Below are 10243 nucleotides of genomic sequence, written 5' to 3'. Positions count from 1 at the left end.
GTCGAATATGTAGTTATGAGAAAACTACTTTGCATGTTCCTGTTGCCCGTATGGTGCTTTGATATGGAGAGGATGTGACTGTCCTTTCTGTTATTTTTTGTCATGGATGATGAGCTGGAGAGGAAGAGTTTCAGTACAAAGATAGAGTATGTGTATGTGTGTATGTGTGTGTGTGTGTGTGTGTGTGTGTGTGTGTGTGTGTGCGTGTGTGTGTGTGTGTGTGTGTGTGTGTGTGCGTGTGTTTGGAGGAGTCTGAGGGGGTGGGATCAAGGTTTTTTTTTAGAGATTATGCTAAATCAGTGCCAGTCAGAAGAGGGGGTGGAGCAGAAGGCCAGACAAAGACTGAAGAGGATGCTGCCACTGGCATTTAAATGGGCAAGAGGGTGAGGGATCGAGAAAAGAAGCTAAAGGAAGAGAGAAAAAAAAAAAAACAAGAGCGGGAAAATGCATTCAGTTTCTTCGGCATGGCAGACACTTTTTTTCTGGCTCCTCAGACAGATGCTGAGGCAGATGGTGGTGAATTAACAGAAGATGGGAGAAGAAGAAATGAGAAAGCCTAAAACGGGCCCATGGAGGGCAGACATTAAAAGATTGTGTGTGTTTGTGTGTGTACACACATAAGTGTGTCTGAGAGTGTGTGTGTGTGTGTGTGTGTGTGTGTGTGTGTGTGTGTGTGTATAGGAGCACAGGTCCAGGGGAGAGGCTGTTAAACAGTATCTCAGCTGGGAGGACTAAAGAGGATGGGTGGAGGATTCCCAGTCAGAGATAGAGCTCGCGATAATAATCACAGGCGTGAAATTACAATGCTGATATTTGTTGCACCCCAGGGTGTGGTGTGGTGGGGCTACCGGAGCTTGGAGGGCCCACATATCACCAGAGGCCTGCGCTGGCTGGCGGTCATCAATGATCAGAAGAGCGGCCCCTCGCCCACACCTCTGCCCACTGTCCAAATCATTCAGCAGAATCGCTTCACTTGTGGAAAAAAAACTATTTAGCATAAGCACAATTTAACATTTTTTTTACGGTTTGCATTTACAGTTTTGGCTCCATTATATTATATTAATTGTAGAAAAATTCAGATGTTGTATACCGACAGTTATATTAAATGTGTCACATGTTCCATCCTGATGTATTTAAGAGCATCAGAGCCTGAATAAAATGCACGATACACTTGTAACAAACAAGGCAAATATTATTGCAACTATTATTCTCTACAAAAAAAACATAATAGTAGGAGGATGAAAGGAAATGTGAGCCATTGCAGTAATGTTTGACATGTGTATAGAGCTGCAAACCTAAATAAGTTGTAGTCCAATTTAAATGATGTTGAGGAAGTTGAACAAATTGTCACTAGGTGACCAAACTGACCATGTCGAGTTACCATGACAAACGTTTGCAGTGTATTTCAATGAATTCCTGCTAACCTCTGTGAAGTTCTGTGTAACAAGCAGCACTTTCCTGCCTGTTCATCCTGTTTATTGTGAAATCAGAAGTAGAAAAGGTGTCTGAATGTACTTCAGCATGAATATCCTCTTGGCCAGGAGCCAAGCTCTGACAAGATATGACACCACAATTTCTTCCATCCACTCAGTGAAGGGGGGTTGACAAAAAGAAGCTCATTTTCATGTCCATCATCTGCTCTTGCCACTGCATCTGTGAAGGCCCCCTCCGCCTCCCCTGTTTCTGGGGTGAAAGTGAAAAGTAGATGTGTTGTCAGGGCAAAACTGATAATGGCAGTGAGACACAGACTGATCCCAATTGCCCTGCTTTCAGCCCCTGTCACCCCCGTGCTCCCCGCCACTAAAGGGTCCACTGACAGATGGGACGGGGCACTGTGGGACTGAGTGCTGAGTTGGCATAAAAAGCCCACCAAATCTGCCTTTTTCCTGGCATCGGAGGTCTGCACAAATAGTTTACTGCTGGGATCATTGCTGTGTACATTTTGCCTTACATTCATCATGAAACCTGAAAAAAATGTTAAAACAATTTTGAATTAGCAATATTTACATTTCAGCAGAGATATCATGGATTTCTTAAAAGTTGAAATCAGTATGTTGAAAAGTGAAACTGGTGATTTAAGTTGGCAAAAGCTTCATTGCTCATGAATTTATGTTGATAGGTTGTGGCCTTTGACTCCCTTTAGAATCCCTTTTTGTTTAATATTCCTTCTGATTAGCTCCTTATCAGCGATAGGATACACAAAGCTGCATTCCAAACTTTGACTGAGTCTGGGACCAAAGCCAGTCGAGCACAGTACCTCTACTCTACCCTAATGTGTTTATTTTCAGCCATTTGTAAAGTAGCCAGGTAGCCTACAATGCACGGTGGTTATCACTTCACAGGCCCATTTCATTGAGGTAATCTTCACCTCTCAGCAGAAGGACAGATAACTCAGGGGATCCATCACCAGAAGGAGCAAAAAGTGAGGGTCATTATAATGTCATCACAAGTTACCAAAGTCCCAGAGATTGAATATTGTCCTCTGGAGAGCAGATAGAGGACATGAAAGGAAGAGAGGAGGGACAGTTATAGAACGAGAAAGAGACATGTTGACAGACAGGAAGTGAGAGGAGGAAAATACTTGGAAATAATAACATATTACAATAGCATACTTATGCCGAACCATGTTGCACTGGAACAGGTAATGTATAAGCTGCCTGTTAGATTTATACCAGAGAGAATAGGCTGGTAAAGATGCACTTTATCTTTAGACATGAAAACAGCCCTTCTGCTCTAGCACAATCCCAGCAGTGGCTGGTGGGAAATTGCTGTTTTTACATTTCTGTATTATTTTCCCATAAGGAATATGGATAACAAATGAAATATTCGGCCCCATTGTCTGATTTATTCCTTTTATTATCCACAAATATCAGCCCAGCAGTCAAAAAATGCCTCACCACATTCAGGGGGCTCTTCCCACTTGGGGTCTGACAGCCTATCAAGTCTCCTCGCTGTCTCCTCGCTTAAACAGGTCAGGATTGTGTGAGCGCTCCAATATGTTATACTTTAAGGTTTTCACCATGCACGATCACTAAGCAGAAATCGAAAATTACTGAGGAAAAATTCCCAGCGGTATCATTGCGGGCCCCTGTGCAAAAACTGTGCACGTACAAACTTGAGATAACAAGTCAAATAAATAACATTAAATCCACATAAGACCCACAGACACTTAAATAATGGGATGTTGTTCCTTATCCCTAACACGTTCCTCTCGATCCCGCCGCAGCAAAAGCTCCCGCGTTGTTGTGATGTCTGCTTGCAAAGGAGGAGAGACACAGATGCCCATTACAGCGTCGTCCTAACACAATGAGTCTCATCAGATATTAGTAATTGACCATTAATGAACTCCCTATGATAGCCCACTGAGGAATACACACAAGGGCCCTGGGGACCACAGGGCAGCGGGGTAAAGGGCCTCACAGCATTAACATACTCCCAAGGCTACAAGAGGCTTTTAAATGGCCAATCAATAAAGAGCATTAGTTCATCATGCCCTCTGAGGGACCCCGGAGGTGTCTGTTGTGTGTTGAAAGGCAGCCCAAAAAAGGCTTAAACGGTGCAGTCAAGAGCCCCATTCTTTGGGAATGATAAATGTGAGAAACCAAACATGAGCTAAATGTGTTGTTTATGGGGGTCATTTCTTATTATCCTATTCATCAGCGAAGAAATTCGCATCAATGTTGTATTTTACGGCAAAAAAAAAGACACATTTACTAAAACTCAAGCTTTTCACCTGTGCTGCACTTTCCCAAAAGCCTGTGGTAATTTTCGAAGGCAAGACAACGTCAATGTTTTAACCGCTACTGTAAAACCAGGACAAGGGCATCACAAATATCATGTGACATTTACCGTACATATCCCATTAGATAGCTATGAATAAAGCTAGACCTGCTCTGCACCGACCAGTTTTATTCTTAATTTTCTCATTTGTGTTATATGGCACAATGAAATGGATATCATTACATAGAATAGTACTATCATACAAATACCATGCTGTGTCCTTGAAGGCGGCATAATAAATGGTTCATCACTGGCAACCAAATGGCAAGACAAATTTATGGCCACTGATCTCTCTCATCATCAGAGCAAAGTACTCAGTAAAATTTCATTGTAACTTCCAGGGAAATAAATAAATTTGCCCCCTGACCTTGAGGGAAAAAAAACCTCCCACCCATCCATCTAGGTGAGGGGGAGTACCTCCACCACTCCCCCTCTCTCTCTTTCAATCACCTCAATACAGCTTACCTTCTCTAGCACTGTGTCCATACATAGATAGTAGGCTAAAGATAGGTGTCCCACCTTCACTCGCTTTACCTCCTGAGATTCGTGGAGCGTCTCTCTCCGTCTCCTCCGTCTCTGCTGAGACCTCAGCTCCCCTGAGGAGCAACAATAGACAGAAAGTGGAGTGAGAATACGGAAAATAGCAGATCAAGAGGGCGGGAAAGAGGGAAGAAAGAGAGCGAGAGTATAAGGCGAGAAAGGACGAGAAATGACAGAAGAGGAATATGCAGAAAGTCTAAGTTTAAATCAAGATAAAAGACAGAAATAGAAAATAATAGAGGGAACAAACCCCTGGACGCTGGCTCTCTCTAATGGAAACATAGCTGAGGGCTGAGGTGTTGTCAGCAGTCTGCCTGCGCACACTGACATTCCTGCCTGATAATCTGGCCTGCCATAAAATTAGAATGGCAAATACCCCACTGACAGAGATGCATGTCCTCCCTCTCTTGTGCCACCATAAAAAACTCCTGCCGGTGTCTCCGAACGCCACAAACTTCAATTTAAATTTACAGCGCTGCAAAAGGAGAAGTGATATGCATTCAAAAATTGTAATAACCTATTAAGTTATGACTTCAATTTCATTTTATGAATATTTTCCTTGGGGAGCGCTGCCATCACCAGAGAAAGACAGAAATTTAAAAAAGATAAATAGTGCCATTAATCTATAACATTTCTTTCCCATTATTCTTGAAAATGAGAAGTTATTTTTGCTCAGATTGTCATATAATTAGCTCCTTATACTTGACTCACAAGCCAGAAAATGACCGTGTTCAAGAAATTTGAAGCCTGTCATTTGACTGAGAATAAAATCATCATTTGTCTTAATATATTGTCTGTCTGGCAAGCAGTATTTGAAGTTGATTAGGTTTCAGTAGCTTTATTAATAACAACTGCTGGATCAGAGGGAGGTAAGTCCTCTACGTCTAGCGACACGCTGTGAGATGGAGCTGCTGCAGAGGTCAGTAAGTCTCCTTCTGTTTTGAAAGATCGCTGCACTATAAATTCTCAGACGTCGTTTATAACCCAACATCGTGCTTTACTGCATAAACTGGTTTTAAGCCTTAAAAACTATTAAACAACTCATCACAACTCCACTTTGTAGAGGGTGAATGTGGGAGTGCAGCAGGGTATAATAGCTTTAATCTGTCTGTTGTTTGTCTCATGGGCATTAAACACCATCTTGATATGAGTGAGACTACAGTGCACACAGGAGGGGGTCCTCATAATATTTAATAGGTCATCAAAGGGAATGGGGGGTAGACTGCTGACATTTGCCTGGATAGTTAGGAGAAACCCCAGGAGTTGTCATATGACTCATTACCAGAGCACAGTCGACTTGACAATCGGTTGCATCATCGTTCAAAGAGACTCTTGCAGAAAAATCATAATCCAACACATATAACTATTCAAGTCACAACGGACCCATTAACTCGCATGAGATTTTGATTCTTGTTTCCAACCTGAAAATAGAGACTAATCAGTTAATAAAATTATATTACTGCCTCCCTGACATAGACAGTGGCTGCCATTACTGAGGAAGTACAGCAGCGCTTCCCACAGATATATATAGATAGGTTATATTTAGGCTCTGTCGCACCTCCTCGCACACAACCGCTGGTCAAAGATTAAAAACTGCAGCCCTACAACCCAAAGAAGATGAAGGGACATCGTTTGGAGGGGCAATATTTTCCATAAAAGAAAAAAATGAACCATGGTGACTGTGCCAGCTGCTGACCTCCTCAGGCCTGCTGGACAGCAGGTGTCCGTGGAGTAAAAGTTCATGTGAACTCCAATATCTACTTTAATAACCCTTAGATACATTTAAATATACATTAGAAATGCATGTTTGTCATGAATAAAGAAAATGAATGTTGTTGCAATAATTGGAAAGAATGTGTCACTTAGAGTTTTTGGTTTACAGAACAAAACATTCCCATTGCTGTTTTGTCTGCTATTGTTTCCATTATATTATTAACCTACAAAAGGTGGTGAAGCTACAGTATATTTTATAATACTATCACAAAAAACATAGTTTTTTCAAGTAATGATAAAATTACCACCACTAATCTGTCATTTAATTGTCCTGTTATTATCAAATTGAATGTGAAATTCAGTGTATAAGCACAGCAGGTCGTGCCTTTCAAACTGTTGTCATTGTTAACGTAAAATGAAACTAGTGAGCCATGCTGAACAGATAATCACCAAACCATCTGACAAGTAAAGTGTGGAAGCAATAGATGGAAAATGTGTGGATGAAGGTAAGTCTGTTTGTTGTCTTTTAAAAATACAGCTACCGTGTGTACTTCCCTGGTTGAGTCCACACAATCCTAAATTATTTGGACATGTAGAGACCTAAATAACACATCTACTTTTGTATTAAGAACTATGAATTTTCAAACTACGTCAGGTTCCATGGGCTCACAAAAAAAACAAAAGTGGCCTCAACCCAATCCTATTTGATCATGCTTCAGCATAAATAATAGTACTTACATCCTACTACTGTAAGCTTTTGCACAGTTGCATTTAGGAGAGTTACAGGCAACCTACAGGAAGCAGAACTTTGATCTATAACTGGGATGTCTAAATGCCACCGCAGCTGCCTGTAAACATACCAATTATACATAAACATTTGGAAACTGACCCTAAAAGTCTAAAAATGTCAACCCTGAGAGTTTTTCTTTGTTATAAAGCAAACAAAACAGGGACATTTCAAAACAGAATTTAGCTGTCACATTCAAGACCGCTCAAACTTCGGACAACCCCCATAACCCTGCACAGAGCAACACCACAGCACTTACATGCCCCTCACACATTGATTCCCCTCCCGAGGGCCCAAACCAATTTCTCTTGTTTTCAGACACTCTCCCTGCCTGAACCTGCAGTGGCCATCAAAGACATTCATCCATCCGCCCAGGATGACTATGACCGATCTTGTCACCAAACGATCAATTTGTATCCCTCTCTCATTCTCCCTCTTTCTTCTTCCTCTCTCTGTTGTTTTCTCTTCTCTTTCTCTCGGTGTCCCCTTCACTTCATTCTCTTGCTATTTTGTTGATGTGCAGAATATGATGAAAAAGTGAGAGTGCAGATCGCTTTGACACCGTGGCATGTGAGAGTAACAATGCAATCACTATTTGACCTTGGAGAACAACTAATTCACATGTTCATCTATCTATATTTTTGACACATGTAACTTTTCATCTCGGTGAAAGCCTACAAATCCTTCATGCAAACATACAATAATAATTCTTCACTTGCAGGGTTTGATGTTGAAGTCTAGTTGATCTTTGACATGCTGAGACATCGATGCTTAGGATCTGTAGACAGAAAATGCCCTCAAAACTGCGCTGTGAGTTCATTCAGACTGGCTTCAGAATGCCGGATTTGTTCAGCAGGATGTGTCTCTCCTTCATTCATTACGCTGTAATTGGATGTGATTCTCACCCAGGAATGCAGCATCCTCAGATTCCTCCAAGGCATGCAAGGTGATGATGACAGTGTTAGAAAGAGCTGTTAATCCATCTTGTAATTGCACCGAGCAGACGGCAGGGTTGGTCGTGCCTGTGAAAAGGCTGTGGAGAAACATTAGTCACCAGACGTGAACAATAGGAGGCATTATGTTGTTTTGGTGCATCTCTGCATGTGCGATGAAAGCTTTGGTGTATGTATTTTGTGTAGTGAATGGTGTGATTGTGTACATGTGATGCTGGTCTGTGCATGTATGTTGATGCTAATGTTGTTTGTGTGTGCATGGTGGGGTGTGTGTGTGTGTGTGTAGTGGGGGTCCCTTTTCCTTGCTATTCACAGACAATTTGTAAAGCCGGCTGTTGACGCCAGGCCGAAGCCCTTGGAACAGCTGGAGCCCCTCCATGATTGATAAACGTGGCGGCAAGAACTTCATCTCTCCCTGAATGAAGACAAAGGCCCCACAATGCTCAGCCAGTGTGTTACGCCTGCCTGTCGTTAAGTGTGGACTGCGGACCTGCCCCGGTCCTCAGCTGGGGGAGTCGAGGTGCCAAGAGGGAGGTCAGGACCCAAACTAATTACCATTTTATGACAAAACGGTTCTTTTGTTGTCGTTATATAATTGATTTACCTTTCAAGAGGAGATCATTATGAAGTGGTTTTGGGAGAGTGGGATTAGAAGGGGGCAAAAGGGGATTAGCTTCAGTTGTACATGTTCTCAATGTTATGAAGATGGACACAAGCATATATGTCTGCAATCATAAACACAATTTTTAAAGAGCTCCAAATGAAGAGAAATCATTTAAATTATGCATATTTGAAGGATGAAAATTCTTAATAAAACTTACTCGTCACACTTAAACAGATAAAAAACAAACATATATTACAGTTGGGAATAAAATCACAGTGTAAAAAGTGAGGTTAATTAATATTGAAACAGTAGAAATCACTGACCCCATGAGTGGACATGTGCTTTGAGCGGCATTGTGCAACCAACATGAAAATGCGCATGATTAAAAACATATCACCAGCGCGTATTGATCCTGGCAGATATCGCCACATTTACCAAAGACAGTTTTAACAGAGATATGTTCAGAGGTTCGCTGCCTCAGTGTCGTAAACTTTTATCTAGTTTGTGACCCATGCAGGACCAGGTCAGTGAGTCAAATCAGGGCCAGCTTTGTCAAAGTCACCATGTGGTGATAATCATTATATTTGGCTGTGATGAATCCCACCCAAGGATTTGTTTCCTGTGACTAAACATTGTAATGGAAATATGTGTCATTTGGATTTTTCCTTTTTAGATGTCTTACCAGTACAAGCTTTGAAAGAAGTTACTAGTCCTGGCATTGCTTTTGAAAACCCAAGCTCGTACATCTATTAAATGCATTATTTGCTTTTATGTATAAACCCTACTTGCAAACATTTCCTTCTGTGTGAAACAAATGATGTTTGACGAATGTGTTCCCAACTTTCTTTGTTTGACTCAGAGAGCAATGTAGCCTGGGTACATCCATCCCTGACCTATTTAATGGCTGGGTTCTGTTGAAGACCCGCCGCACAAATTGAAAAGTTTTCAGTTGCTAAGTGAAATGTATGGCTCTGCCTCCAGTCCAGAAAAATTGGGGATTGTTCTATTTTAATTCCAAACTCAATTTCAGACATCCTCAACGCTGTGACAAAGTGGATTTCTGGCACCATAACATTGCGCTGCGCTTGTCGACATTTCAGCTGCCAGGACACACAATGAATGAGTGAATATTGATGAACACAGAAGATGTACCCAGGCCATTTTTCCCTGTTATTGTTGGCGTGGAGGTGGGAAAAAGAGGAGAGGCGCCCTTTGGATCCCCCTGGGATTGAGGAACCCCTCTCCATATTCAGAACATTCCCTGTGAAGTTCAGAAAGAGATATCAATCTCACTTTAAGGCACTGGGCCTTCATTTGTTTGTGAGAGATGCGGAGCGCTGCTCAGATGACTGTGCCAATTCTTCAAATCCCACTTACAGTAGGAGTTCACACAAACACACAAACACACACACACACACACACACACACACATACGCATATACACCATGCACAGCAGAGCATCTGCCACTTTCCTCACCCTGTGTGTCCCAGGCGTCAGTGTCTTCAGCGGTGGAGTCTGCACTGTGGCACTCGAAGGTCTTGATTGAGGAAGCAGTTGCAGCTCTGTCGGCAGCTGAGAGTTAAGAATAAAAAATACACCATGGTTGTTTGAGCAGAAGCAACACCAGTCTATATTGGATTAATGGGTTAGTTTTTCTTTGTCACATTCTTTGCAGAAAAAGGTGCGCATGTTTGCACGCGTGTGAAAAAGACGAAGAAGGATGTGGTGTGGTTGTGTAGAATAATTTCAAATTGCTTAGCTGGGATTTTTTTTCTCTCAATGAAGGGTTGGTAAGCCACTGATTTGGGGTTTCAAAATAGTTCAAACACTTGACCTCTCAACTACAGTATACCTAGATGCACGTC

General features: G+C 41.9%; 1 long non-coding RNA gene across 2 annotated transcripts in view; it reads right to left on the bottom strand.

Annotated features, from left to right (window-relative positions):
* Nucleotides 1-253: 253 nt before the first annotated feature.
* LOC116380107 (uncharacterized) overlaps nt 254-10243 on the bottom strand; it is a 91181-nt gene continuing 81191 nt past the window's right edge. For both annotated transcript variants that reach the window (XR_004212505.1, XR_004212504.1), the window contains exon 4: nt 254-9950. This is a non-coding gene — a long non-coding RNA (uncharacterized LOC116380107). The remainder of the gene's footprint in view (nt 9951-10243) is intronic.

Source organism: Anarrhichthys ocellatus, unplaced genomic scaffold, assembly GCF_004355925.1.
Source record: "Anarrhichthys ocellatus isolate YVR2014 unplaced genomic scaffold, GSC_Weel_1.0 scaffold3, whole genome shotgun sequence".
NCBI classification, from domain to species: domain Eukaryota; kingdom Metazoa; phylum Chordata; class Actinopteri; order Perciformes; family Anarhichadidae; genus Anarrhichthys; species Anarrhichthys ocellatus.
The sequence above is the reverse complement of the archived record's forward strand: the minus strand, read 5'-3'. Positions and strand labels throughout refer to the sequence as shown.